Raw genomic sequence first — 14,368 nt, forward strand, 5'->3', positions numbered from 1 at the left:
TCTTTTTTGAGGGCCAGATTGTGCCTGGCCTTTACACTAGTGCACAGGGGATAGCACATGGAGATCCAGTCATAGGGCGGCCCTGCTTGAAGCTCCCTCCAGAGGCAGGCTGCAGCAGAACAAGTGCATCTGCCTCAGTTTCCCTCCCTGAGTCCCCAGTAACTCCATGTCAGGCTCCCTTGCTTCAGTAATATTCCTCTTTGGGGCTGGTTTATTACTAAAACATAGTATAAATAGTCCATAACAAAAATCCTAAATATAGTTCATTTCTCACACCCAGTGTTAAGTAGTCCTTAAATCCCACACTGACACAGCACATTCCATGCTCCCACCTCTTCCAACACACCCAAGCTCTTCTTCAGTCCTCTCCTGTCTTTGTACCAGGACAGCCACCCAGCCCTTCCATTTGAAGTGCAATCCCACTCTTCCCAGCAGGAACCCTCACAGCCTATCTGATGGGAGTTCATCCTCAGCAGGGGAGCATCCCTCCCTTCCCCGCCCTCTCACTGTCCTGCTGGGTCCAGCTCTCCAGCAAGATGATGTCAGCAAGTAAACCCCTCTGCTGCACCCCTGTCTGCAGCCCCCTCTGGCCCTTGTCTTGGCCTCTCCTTAGAAGTCAGCAGGCAACTCCACCTGCTGCTTTCTGCCCTTCAACCCTCTCCAACCCCGTCTCTCTGGCTTGGGAAAATCAGCTGGCAAACCCTTCCTGCTGCTCTCCTAGTTTAGACTTCTCCCAGCTTTCTTTAGGGACCTACTGCCGTCTCCTGGTCTCTGGTAGCTCTCACCAGCCCTTTTCCTGATTGACTCAGCCATCTCTAACTTACCAGATCTCTCTTCCCTCTAAGGCTCAGGGGCCCTCTTTTAAGGTAGATAAGTCACAGGTGCATTGCTCTCTCCTCTGTTAAATGGCCAGTAACACCCTATGACAAAGCCTTGCCCACCCCCTTATACACTCCATGCAAAGAAGAGTCACAATGTCTCCCTTGCACTGAAGGAACAGAACAACTTCCCCCAGCATGCTTTTCTGGGATTGCCCTGCCCACTCTCCACACCAGCCTATGGATTAGTCCTAACACATTGGGGCACCCCCAAAAGCACACTAGGAGGCCCACTCTCCCTGCATCCCAAAGAGCTCTAGGAGGAATTCTGTCTCTCTGACATATTCAGATAGAATTCAACCCAGAGCATTCTTTGGGGAAGTGCAGCTTTGCAATAACCCTAATGCAGGGACCCTAAACTGAGAGGCAGTGTGGCCTAGAGGCCTGAACACTGGACTGAGACTCAGGAGACCAGGGCCCTGGCTCTGCCACTGGGTGACTATGGGGATGATGATACTGACTTACCTTTGTCATGCTCTTTATTGCTACAGAGGGAAAGTGATATATAGAGCATGGTATTTTTTTATTGCTACTGAATATTCAAACTATTTCATGGTTTTGAAAAGAATAAATGGTAAAAACAAAATATAAACTTATTTGGTCTCTAATTCAAATGCAGAGGGCACCAACCATCATGATACTCCACTACATCAACACACTATTCTCTCTAACACATTCAGAGCCTGATTCTGACAGGCCATTGACACTGCTCTGGCTACGTAAAAGTGCCTTACAACTTGATGCAGAATGTAATTTATACTCACTTTAAAGCACCTTAGCACTGCCAGAGTGGTAGATTAGAGTAAATGAGAACAAAGTCCTCATTTCCAGTTCAAAATTACAGTAGCATCAGTGGGATCCTACTGAATGAGGTGCAGTGTTGTGAATTCTCATGACTGAGCATGAGTCCCACAATAACTGGTGTTTCTTTTCAAAGCCCCGGCTCCTGACTTTCAAGGAGACATAGGCTCCTAAATTGGGAAGTTTGGAGGCAGTGCAAAGAGCCAGAGCAGGGGCTATAGAGCTGGCAAGAGCAGCTGCTTCTCAGTTGTGTGCTGCACAGAGGATGATTCCCAGCTGCTCAGCTGGGAAGTAGGAAGTTTTCTTGCTCCCATGTGCTGGGGGACCAGACCTTCTCACAGCACATGGAGCAGTTCTGATATGGCTGCATTTCCCCAGAAGGCAGGGCAAATGGGGAAGGGCAGCCTGCCAGTCAGAGGAGGATTTCCCTGTAGGCTAGAATTTTTCTCCAGAAACCTGTAAAAGGGTCTGGAAATCCATAGCCTATCAGGAAAACCTGTAGAATGGCAGGTCTGGTTTGTACTGGAAGTGATAGTGTTGTGAAAGTGTGCATCTTTTAGGTCAGTGGTTCTCAACTCTGGTCCACTGCTTGTTCAGGGAAAGTCCCTGGTGCGCTGGGCTGGTTTGTTTACCTGCCGTGTCCGCAGATTCGGCCAATTGCGGCTCCCACTGGCCGTGTTTTGCTGCTCCAGGCTAATGGGGGCTGCGGGAAAGGTGGCCAGCACATCCCTCAGCCCGCGCCGCTTCCTGCAGCCCCCATTTGCCTGAAGTGGCGAACCACGGCCAGTGGGAGCCACAATTGGCCAAACCTGTGGACACGGCAGGTAAGCAAACTGGCCCGGTGCGCCAGGGACTTTCCCTGAACAAGCAGTGGACCAGAGTTGAGAACCACTATTTTAGGTCTTGTAGGCGTTTTATATATGGACATCCTTCCTTCATGTAACTTGTTATCAACTGTTTATTTTTATCCTTCCAACGTTTCTTCTACACAAATTATTATATTTTCTAACTTGGGAACCTCAAACAGTTTTTTAAAGAGTATTTTAGTTCCCCTTTAAGATGTGCAAAATATATATTTAACCTCTTTTTTTTCCTCTCTCTCTCGGACGCATGCGTACACACACACACACACACACACACACACAATGTCCTGAAAAACTATGCCTGTGCTTCTATGTAAATATAATATTTCAACATATATAAATGTAACTGAAGATATACCTTCTCTTATGCCGGATATGTCATGAACACTTGCCCACATGAACAACAAATATGCCAAAAAAATCTAGTCAGTCTGGCCAGAAGTACAATATTTGCACTTGAATTATAAATTAATTCCATGTGCTAGTTAAAGTCACACTTCATCAATAAAGAGTTTCCACCACAGTCTGATATTGTACTGCAGCATCTTTTTCAGCTTTATCGGACCCTTTGGAGATTTGCTGTTCAATGTACCCAACAGCCTCTAGAGAATTCTTTTGTTTAAGAATATCTACTTTCTAATTAATTTAAAAACCTGTGTGATATTGTGGTGTGTGTGTGTGTGATATATATATATATATAAATACACAAATATATATATTATATATAAAACCACACACACATAGGTATGCATCCTGAATTTTGGTAACAATACTGTTTGATGGATATTAAAATCCCTCCTTTCAAGTATTAATAATTTTCTGAGATTTTTTTTGCACTCTGGTAATTCAAAATGGCTTCATACATACATACCTATTTGACCAGTTCATAGATTCATAGATATTAAGGTCAGAAGGGACCATTATGATCATCTAGTCTGACCTCCTACACAATGCAGGCCACAGAATCTCACCCACCCACGCCTGCAATAAACCTCTCACCTATGTCTGAGCTATTGAAGTCCGGAAATCATGGTTTAAAGACTTCAAGGTGCAGAGAATTCTCCAGCAAGTGACCCGTGCCCCATGCTACAGAGGAAGGAGAAAAACCTCCAGGGCCTCTTCCAATCTGCCCTGGAGGAGAATTCCTTCCCGACCCCAAATATGGCGATCAGCTAAACCCTGAGCATGTGGGCAAGATTCACCAGCCAGATACCCAGGACAGAATTCTCTGTAGTAACTCAGATCCCTCCCCATCTAACATCCCATCACAGGCCTTTGGGCCTATTTACCAGGAATAGTTAAAGATCAGTTAATTGCCAAAATCATGTTATCCCATCATACCACCTCCTCCATAAACTTATCGAGTTTCATCTTGAAGCCAGATAGGTCTTTTGCCCCTACTGCTTCCCTTGGAAGGCTATTCCAAAACTCCATTCCTCTGATGGTTAGAAACCTTCATCTAATTTCAAGTCTAAACTTCCTGATGGCCAGTTTATATCCATTTGTTCTTGTGTCCACATTGGTACTGAGCTTAAATAATTCCTCTCCCTCTCTGGTATTTATCCCTCTGATATATTTATAGATAGCAATCATACCTCCCCTCAACCTTCTTTTGGTTAGGCGAAACAAGCCAAGCTCCTTGAGTCTCCTTTCATAAGACAGGTTTTCCATTCCTCGGATCATCTTAGTAGCCCTTCTCTGTACCTGTTCCAGTTTGAATTCATCCTTCTTAAACATGGGAGACCAGAACTGCACACAGTATTCCAGATGAGGTCTCACCAGTGCCTTGTATAATGGTACTAACACCTCCTTATCTCTACTGGAAATACCTCGCCTGATGCATCCCAAGACCGCATTAGCTTTTTTCACGGACATATCACATTGGCAGCTCATAGTCATCCGGTGGTCAACCAATACTCCAAGGTCCTTCTCTTCCTCCGTTACTTCTAATTGATGCGTCCCCAGCTTATAACTAGAATTCTTGTTGTTAATCCCTAAATGCATGACCTTACACTTCTGACTATTAAATTTCATCCTATTACTATTACTCCAGTTTACAAGGTCATCCAGATCCTCCTGTATGATATCCAGGTCCTTCTCTAAATTGGCAATACCTCCCAGCTTTGTGTCATCTGCAAACTTTATTAGCACTCTCTCACTTTTTGTGCCAAGGTCAGTAATAAAAATTAAATAAGCTTGGTCCCAAAACCGATCCCTGAGGAACTCCACAGGTAACCTCCCTCCAGCCTGACAGTTCACCTTTCAGTATGACCCGCTGCAGTCTCCCCTTTAACCAATTCCTTATCCACCGTTTAATTTTCATATTGATCCCCATCTTTTCCAATTTAGCTAATAATTCCCCATGTAGCACCATATTAAACACCTTACTGAAATCTAGGTAAATTAGACCCACTGTGTTTCCTTTGTCTAAAAAATCTGTTTCTCAAAGAAGGAGATCAGGTTGGTTTGGCAAGATCTACCTTTTGTAAAACCATGTTGTATTTTGTCCCAGTTACCATTGACTCAATGTCCTTAACTACTTTCTCCTTCAAAATTTTTTCCAAGACCTTGCATACTACAGATGTCAAACTAACAGGCCTGTAGTTATCTGGATCACCTTTTTTCCCCCCGTCTTAAGAATAGGAATTATGTTAGCAATTCTCCAGTCATACGGTACAACCCCTGAGATTACAGATTGATTAAAAATTCTTGCTAATGGGCTTGCAATTTCATGTGCCAATTCCTTTAATATTCTTGGATGAAGATTATCTAGGCCCCTCGATTTAGTCCCATTAAGCTGTTTGAGTTTCGCTTCTACCTCAGATATGGTAATATCTACCTCCATATCCTCATTCCCATTTGTCATATTACCATTATCCCTAAGCTCCTCATTAAAGACTGGGGCAAAGTATTTGTTTAGATATTGGGCCATGCCTAGATTATCTTTAACCTCCACTTCATCCTCAGTGTTTAGCAGTCCCACTTCTTTCTTTTCTTCTTATTTATATACCTATAGAACCTTTTACTGTTGGTTTTAATTCCCTTTGCAAGGTTCAACTCTACTTGACTTTTAGCTTTTCTCACTTTATCCCTACGTGTTCTGACCTCAATAAGGTAGCTTTCCTTGCTGATCTCTCCCATCTTCCACTCCCTGTATGCTTTCTGCTTTTTCTTAATCACCTCTTTGAGATGTTTGCTCATCCAGCTTAGTCTACAACTCCTGCCTATGAATTTTTTCCCCTTTCTTGGGATGCAGGCTTCCGATAGCTTCTGCAGCTTTGACTTGAAGTAATCCCAGGCCACCTCTGCCTTTAGAGCCATAAGTTCTCAGTCCAATCCACCTCCCTAACTAATTTCCTTAATTTTTGAAAGTCAGCCCTTTTGAAATCAAAAACCCTAGTTGCAGATTTTTGTTTTTCCTTCCATTCAGTTTGAACTGAATTAGCTCATAATCACTTGAACCAAGGTTGTCCCCTACAACCATTTCTTCTGAGGTCCTCACTACTCACATATTGAGAAAAAGTTATTTACTGTAACTGTGGCTCTTTGAGATGTGATGCAGATGTGTATTCCACATAGGGGTGTGTGTGTGTGTGTGTCCAGCTCACTGGAGCCAGAGAATTTTGCCTAGCAGTACCTAGGCAAAAGTGTAGGAGGTGGCACTCATGTCTCGTGCTCATAGCCCCTCCCTGAGCAATATGAGGCAGCACCACCTTGACACTCACACCCAGTTTCTTAGCACCGAACACCTAGACACTGGACTCTGATGCAGAGGGTATGGAGGGTGGGTTGTGGACATCTCAAAGAACCATAGCTACAGTTAGTAATTTCTTCTTCTTTGAGTAGATGCAGCACTGTATTCTATTTTGGTGACTCAGAAGCAGTACCCACCCCAGGAGGCAGGGCTTGGGCTCTACTGAAACAAGGATTGCAGGACCGCCCTACCAAAACATGCTCTGGAAGACGCAGTAATGGCATAATGGTTCATAAATGTATGTATGGATGACCACATATCAGCCCTGCAAATCTCCAGTATTGAGATGTCACTAAGGAACACTATTGCTGTTGCTTGTGCTCTTACAGAATGAGCTCTCACTTGCTGAGGAGGTGTAGCAGAAATGATTTCATATGCAGTCTTGATACAGAGAGGAAGGGGTATGGGGAGTTGAATTGACAGCATGAGAAGTTCAGAGAACCAGCACTGCCTTGGCCATGCCAGGACAATAAGAATGAACTTGGCTTGGTCCATCTACATCCACCTCCACCACTGCTCCCAAAGCCAGCAGAGAGTGAACCTGCTCGAGGGGCAGTATCTTGTGAAAGCGGTCCCTGAAGAGGGATGTGGAGTGAGGGTGGGGAGGAGGGACAGAAAGGAATTGGATGGCATCGCCTGATCGGACGGTGCTTAAGACCCAGCTGTCAGTGGTGATTGCACCCCAAGCACTGTGAAAGTGGGCCAGCCTGTCCCCAACAGAGGGGATGGGTAGAAGGAAGTAACAACTGGAACATTGCTCCAGACCAAGAAGTCAAAGTAGGTGTTGGGGGTGCAGGGTGCTGGGGAAGGCATGTTGACTGGCCAAACCCCAGATCCAACAGCTTCCTCCTATTGGATCTATGCCTCTTTCTGGGGTAGTCCTGCTGTCTTGAGAGAGGGAAAGACTGCCCAAATATATGCTGCAGATGATACTGCTGCTGCTGACCACTACAGTGGCACCTTTGAACTGTGAACATATGCCCCAAGAACCATATGGTAGCTCTAGACCCTTTGAAGGAGTCCAGAGTCTCTTCCGTTGTGTCCGAAAAAAGCACTTGGTCATCGAAGGGCAAATCCTCCATGGCCCGCTGCAATGCTCAAATTCTGCAGCCAGGAAGCCCTTCTAATGGTCATTGTTAATGCCATCACTCTGGCCGAAGTATCCAAGACATCCAGAGTGGACTGCAATGAAGTCTTAGCTACCAAGCAGCCTTCAGTGATGAAGTGCCCCAAATTTCTCCCTCAAGGCTTCGGATAGTTGGTCTGCAAACTTAGACATAGCTGTCCAGTTCACAAAGTGATATTTGGACAGCAGTGACTGCTGGTTAGCAATGCAAATCTGCAAGGATGACGAGGTGTAAATCTTCCTACCCATCAGGTCCATCCGTTTAGAGTTCTTATCCTTGGGATTCAGAGTAACAGCCGTGTTAGTCTGTATTCGCAAAAAGAAAAGGAGTACTTGTGGCACCTTAGAGACTAACCAATTTATTTGAGCATGAGCTTTCGTGAGCTACAGCTCACTTCATCAGATGCATACCGTGGAAACTGCAGCAGACTTTATATATACACAGAGAATATGAAACAATACCTCCTCCCACCCCACTGTCCTGCTGGTAATAGCTTATCTAAAGTAATCTTCAGGTTAGGCCATTTCCAGCACAAATCCAGGTTTTCTCACCCTCCACTCCCCCCACACAAATTCACTCTCCTGCTGGTGATAGCCCATCCAAAGTGACAACTCTTTACACAATGTGCATGATAATCAAGTTAGGCCATTTCCTGCACAAATCCAGGTTCTCTCACTCCCTCACCCCCCTCCAAAAACCCACCCCCATACACACAAACTCACTCTCCTGCTGGTAATAGCTCATCCAAACTGACCACTCTCCAAGTTTAAAACCAAGTTAAACCAGAACATCTGGGGGGGGGGGTAGGAAAAAACAAGAGGAAATAGGCTACCTTGCATAATGACTTAGCCACTCCCAGTCTCTATTTAAGCCTAAATTAATAGTATCCAATTTGCAAATGAATTCCAATTCAGCAGTTTCTCGCTGGAGTCTGGATTTGAAGTTTTTTTGTTTTAAGATAGCGACCTTCATGTCTGTGATTGCGTGACCAGAGAGATTGAAGTGTTCTCCGACTGGTTTATGAATGTTATAATTCTTGACATCTGATTTGTGTCCATTTATTCTTTTACGTAGAGACTGTCCAGTTTGACCAATGTACATGGCAGAGGGGCATTGCTGGCACATGATGGCATATATCACATTGGTGGATGTGCAGGTGAACGAGCCTCTGATAGTGTGGCTGATGTTATTAGGCCCTGTGATGGTGTCCCCTGAATAGATATGTGGGCACAATTGGCAACGGGCTTTGTTGCAAGGATAAGTTCCTGGGTTAGTGGTTCTGTTGTGTGGTATGTGGTTGTTGGTAAGTATTTGCTTCAGGTTGCGGGGCTGTCTGTAGGCAAGGACTGGCCTGTGTGGACTTAAATCTGCCTTGCTGGGCTCTATTGTTCACTGTGATTACAACCAGGGAATTTGGAGTCAGATGGGAGTAAAAACCCTCAAATCCCTGCACCAAAACAAAGTAGCATTTCTCCATGTGCTTTACAGTAGGAGTAGCAAAGCTAGAGTGCTTCAGAGAAATTTAGAAGGCTCTAGGAGTGCGCTGTTAATAGACAAGGCAACTCTCCCAGGGGCAGATGGCTTCAGGATATCCAACAACTTATGGGTATTCTCCTGCAGAAACTTCACTTGAATACCCAGGGAAGCACCCATGAGCCACAAAAGTTCCTGGTACACCTTGAAATCCTTCAGTACCCAAGAGGAGGAAGAGCCAGGCATTGCGGAAACGTCCAGGGACGAAGATGATGGGGTTAACTGTGCTAGAGCCAGATCCTGCTCCAGGACTGACAAGCCTGATTGGGACAACTCTGGAGGCTCCACGAGGGGAAGGTTCACTGGTGCATGGGCCTGTGGCAGATGGATGGTGTCTGCCACAGACTTGCCCAGTAATCTCACCTTAGAGAAAGATGAGGAATTGGAGCTTCACGACCAAGGAGCATCCCACAGATCTCATGGCAGTCACTGGTATGGATATGGCATTGGTGGCCAGTAGGTGCTGAGACCCTCATCCCAACCATGAGACAAGCACCAATCCTTGTACCTATAGCACTCTATGAATAGCCCCCGATGTGGGTCAAGCAATGGGGGTGTGCAGGGGGAGAGAGAGAGAAAAGATCCCGACCTGGCCGTCAAGGAATTCCAGGATTTAGGGGATAAAGGTGGAGCCAGCCCTCAGGCTGTGAGTGACCAGTCTGACTCAGCTGTAGCCCAAAATGAAGAGGGAACTGGTGCTGATGGTGGGAACAGTACCACCGGCACCTAATATACCTCCATTTCCATTGCTGGAAGCGGTGTCAACCTGGAAGTTGTCAGCAGTGCAGAAGTGGAGAGTGAGTGCTGCCACAGTAACATTGGCAGCGCCAACAGCAGGAGTGCCAAAGAAGTTTCTGGTGCCGAGAAGATCCCTTGTGCCAAGCCTAGCACCAGTCCCACTTCCACTGACTGTGGAAGGGAAACATGGTGGTGTGGTGCTAACAGGCCCACAGGTTCAGCAGCCTACATAGCCGCTGGGGCTATAAATACCACAGCCCTCGCAAAGTCCTGGATCAAGGGAGAAGTAGGGATAGAAAAGCAGAGTAGGTCCACTGCTGTCTGATATGCCACTGGCAGGGAAACCACCAGTGCCAGCATCGCCTTTGTCATTACCTGACTCAACAGATGGCCTGTGGCCAGAACCAAAGCCAATGGTATGGGGTCTCTGACCTCCTTGTGCAGTACTGGGGAGTGGAAGATGGGACCTGCTCCATCCTGCACACCAGCATTCAGACCATACCATCTTATGCGCCTTCTAGAGGAGGCATACAAATCCCCACAGGAGCTGGAGAAACAGTCTTATGTGACAGGTTTCCTCAGTATACTTGATAGGGAGCAACTCCTGTCTTCAGAGAGGCACCAGCTCCAGAGTGCAAAACAGCAACATTCTCAGAACCCCAGGGCAACCCCCAATCCAACATAGGCTTCAATGCCAAAGCAAGCCACATAGCCTGTTTGAGGTGATTCCTCAAAACCTTGGTCCATTTTGTGAACAATATGCAAATTGAATACTGCTCCTTGATGTGGGCTTCACCTAAGTACAGCAACCCCCGTGTGTGAGGATCGTCGTTGGGGATCACTCCCCCACACGATGAACAATATTTAAACCCTGCTGAGGGCATCGCTGAGGGCAAATACTTAATCTAAAGCTAACTAACACTATACTAAGGGTACTAATTAACTATTGTGACAAAGTTCCTCCTCTGACTTGGTGGGTCCTGTGCTTATTGGCGGATTTGCTTGCCTCAGAGATTCATGGCAGCCCTCAGTTTGGCCACTTTTGCTAGCGGCTCAAACCTGCCATTCACTCAGCTAACCTCATCACTAGCCAGCCTGGGAAAAAGAAAGGAGAACAATCCCTGCAGTCTCTGCTGATCCACCATGTGGGTTGGGGAACAGCCCAGAGACCTTCCCCTCTAGTGGAACCCACAATCCAGGTCAACTCCTCCTGTGTCTGATCAGGAGTTGGGAGGGAACCTGGGCCCACCCTCTACTCCAGGCTCCAGCCCAGGGCCCTGTAGACTGCAGATGTCTAGAGTGCCTCCTGGAACAGCTGCACAACAGCTACAACTCCCTGGGCTACTTCCCCATGGCCTCCTCCCAACACCTTCTTTATCCTCACCACAGGATCTTCCTCCTGGTGTCTGATAATGCTTGTACTCCTCAGTCCTCCAGCAGTACACCTTCACACTCTCAGCTCCTAGGGTTTCTTGCTCCCAGCTCCTCGCATGCCCACCACAAACTGAAGTGAGGTCCTTTTTAAACTCAGGTGCCCTGATTAGCCAGCCTGCCCTAATTGATTCTAGCAGCTTCTTAATTGGCTCCAGGTGTCCTAATTAGCTTGCCTGAATTTGTTCTAGCAAGTTCCTTCTTGTTCTGGAACTGCCCCGGTTACCTTACCCAGGGAAAATGGACCTGCTTAATCTGGGACTAATATATCTGACTTCTAACACTCTCCTGTAGCCATCTGGCCTGACCCTGTCACACTATATACAACTAGAAAAAGCCATTACGAAAGAGAGATTGTGAGGTTAGGAACCACAAAGAGCTCCGACTCCAGCCACAGGAGATAAGAAGGAATTGAGAGGGATTGAGGCAGTGCTGGCTCATATAGCTCGGGAGAGACTGTGAGCACGAGGTATGAGTGCTGCCTCCTATGGGTGCTGGTAGTCAAAATTCTCTGGCTCTGGGGTGCTGTGTGCACGCGCGCACACACACTCACCCATCCACCTACCCACCCCCCTAAAGGGAATACATGGCTGCATCCACTGAAAGAATAGGAGTATTATGCAGCAGCTGTATTATGTATATCAGGGCCCTTGTGAGAAGGGACGAGTTGTGAGTTACAATGCAAGGAGAAAAGATAGCAGTCTTGTCAGCATGAAGGTGGGTTCACAGGTTTGGATAAGGGTGGGGCTTATGGGAGACCAATGATAGTAATGCATTCCAAAGCCAAGCACCCAGCCCCAGTTACCCCAAAGTTCAAATGCAAAACTGATAGCAGCATCCATCAGTGTAGATACATAGAAAGAAGTGGTCTGTTAAGGTAGACACAGCCCATACATTAACATCAGCATCCTGAACTACACTTAAAAGCAAATAGAAATAAGTGCATCATGCCAAGGATAAATGTAATATGCTCAACACCAGTAGCACCACTGAGCAAGCAAGATGCCACATTCTGCACAAGATTAAACTTCCAGGTGGTCTTTTAGGATAGCTCCAAATAGCAGGCAATATAAAGATCCAATCTAGAGGTGGGGAAGGCATAGAGAACCATGGCAATGGCTGTATACACCTGTGGCATTTTTTATGCATCCATTACTATAGCATCTATAGTAGATTCTACATACACAAATTAAAAGGTGTCCGTGAGAGATGAATTAGAAACTAGCTAAGAAACAGAGAGGAGTCAGTTAAACCTGCTGAGGATAGTGGTTAAAACACTGGAAACTGCTGAAGCTTTGATTACACTACATTAGTGGTATCACTGTTGCTAACAACTGATGGCACCAGTGGGAATTCTGTCCAATGATTTTTTAGTGTGGACAACGTTGTATACTTTATAGCAGGGGTTGGCAACCTATGGCACACATGCCAAAGATGGCACGCGAGCTGATTTTTAATGGCACGCTGCTGCCTGCCAGGTCCCAGTTGCCAGCCCCACTCAGCCCGCTGCCGAACCCAGGCTGGGACCCCGGCAGGCAGCAGCGTGCCATTAAAAATCCTGCCCGCCCCCGCCCGCTCTTCTCCACCCCCCCCACCGCAGGGGCAGGGTGAAGAAGCTTGGTCCTGCCAGCTGCTGCTGCAGGGCAGGCAAGGTTTCCCCCCTCCCCCGCCATACTGGGTTCCTGCCCCTCCTCCTCTCCCTCCTTGCCGCTGATCAGCTGATGGCCCTTGCGAGGGAGGGGGATAAGCAGAGCAGGAGAAGAGGTGGGGATGGTGCCTTGGGGAAGAGGGCGGGAATCAGGGCGTATCCCTTCCAGCCCCCTGCAGTGAGCTGCTCCAGGCTGGGGGCTGGGAGCACCCCCACGACCCTAGCCCACACCCCCAGTCCTCTGCCCTGACTCCTGCCCCCCCCACACATACCCAACCCCCTATGCCCTGACTCCTGCACCCTCCCACACACACCCAGCCCTCTGCCCTGACCCCTGCACCCCCCACACCCCATGCCCTGACTCCTGCACCCCCTCACATGCTCCCAGCCCTCTGCCCTGACTCCTGCACCCTCCTCACCCCCCCCAGCTCTTTACCCTGATCTTGGCACCCGTCACCCCCTCCCCCAGCCCTCTGCCCTGATCCTGGCACCCCTAACCCACCCCAGCCCTCTGCCCTGACCCCAGCACCCCCACACACCCCAGCCTCCTGCCCTGACCTCTGCACCCCCGCCATAACCCCAGCCTTTACTCCAGCCCCCCCACACATACCCAGCCCCCGCACACCCCATGCCCTGACTCCTGCACCCTCCTCATACACCCCCAGCCCCCTGCCCTGACTCCTGCATCTCCCACACACTATGCCCTGACTCTTGCACCCCCCACATTCTCACCCCACCCTAAGCACCAAAGGGAGCTCCTGCACCACCACCCCCAGATTCCTGCCTGTACCCCTCGCACCAAATGGGAGCTGCCCAGGTAAGCACTCCACACCCAAACCTCCTGCCCCAATCCTGAGCCCCTTCCCTCATTTTAGCTCCTGACCAGACCCTGCATCCCAACCCCCAGCCTGCTCCTTCACCCCCAGACCTGTGCTCAGTGCACTTCCACCCTCAGTTCAGTGCAAAGAGAGAGGAAGAGAATGGGCTAGAACCAGGGAGAAGGTAGGTACCCACTCTATGTGGGTAGGGCTGGGATCCCAGGCTGGCAGCGGGCTGAGCAGGGCCGGCAGCCGGGACCCTGGCTGGCAGGAGCCGGCGGACAGAACTCCAGATTGGCAGCGGGCTGAGTGGCAGCGGGCTGAGCTGCTTAGCTCACTGCCGGTCTGAGGTCCCGGCCGCCGGTCCCACTCAGCCTGCTGCCAGTTTGGGGTTCCGGCTGCCAGCCACTTGCCAGCCGGGGTCCTGGCCGCAGGCCCCGCTCAGTCTGCTGCCGGCCTAGGTGAACGGAAACCCAGGCTGGCAGTGGGCTGAGCACGCCGGCGGCGTAAGATCAGCATTTTAATTTAATTTTAAATGAAGCTTCTTAAACATTTTGAAAGCCTTGTTTACTTTACATATGACAATAGTTTAGCTATATAATATATAGACTTCTAGAGAGAGACCTTCTAAAAAACGTTAAAATGTATTACTGGCACGCTAAATCTTAAATTAAAGTGAATAAATGAAGACTTGGCACACCACTTCTGAAAGGTTGTCGACCCCTGCTTTATAGTTTTATTCAAAAAAACAAAAACAAATACTCCTATGCCAATTAT

General features: G+C 48.0%; 1 protein-coding gene across 1 annotated transcript in view; it reads right to left on the minus strand.

The window, feature by feature from the left end:
- The window catches only part of ODAD2 (outer dynein arm docking complex subunit 2), a 200,528-nt gene that overhangs the window by 139,619 nt on the left and 46,541 nt on the right, over positions 1–14,368 (minus strand). The gene's annotated exons all lie outside the window — the stretch shown is intronic.

This window comes from Eretmochelys imbricata, chromosome 2 (assembly GCF_965152235.1).
Source record: "Eretmochelys imbricata isolate rEreImb1 chromosome 2, rEreImb1.hap1, whole genome shotgun sequence".
Lineage (NCBI taxonomy): Eukaryota > Metazoa > Chordata > Testudines > Cheloniidae > Eretmochelys > Eretmochelys imbricata.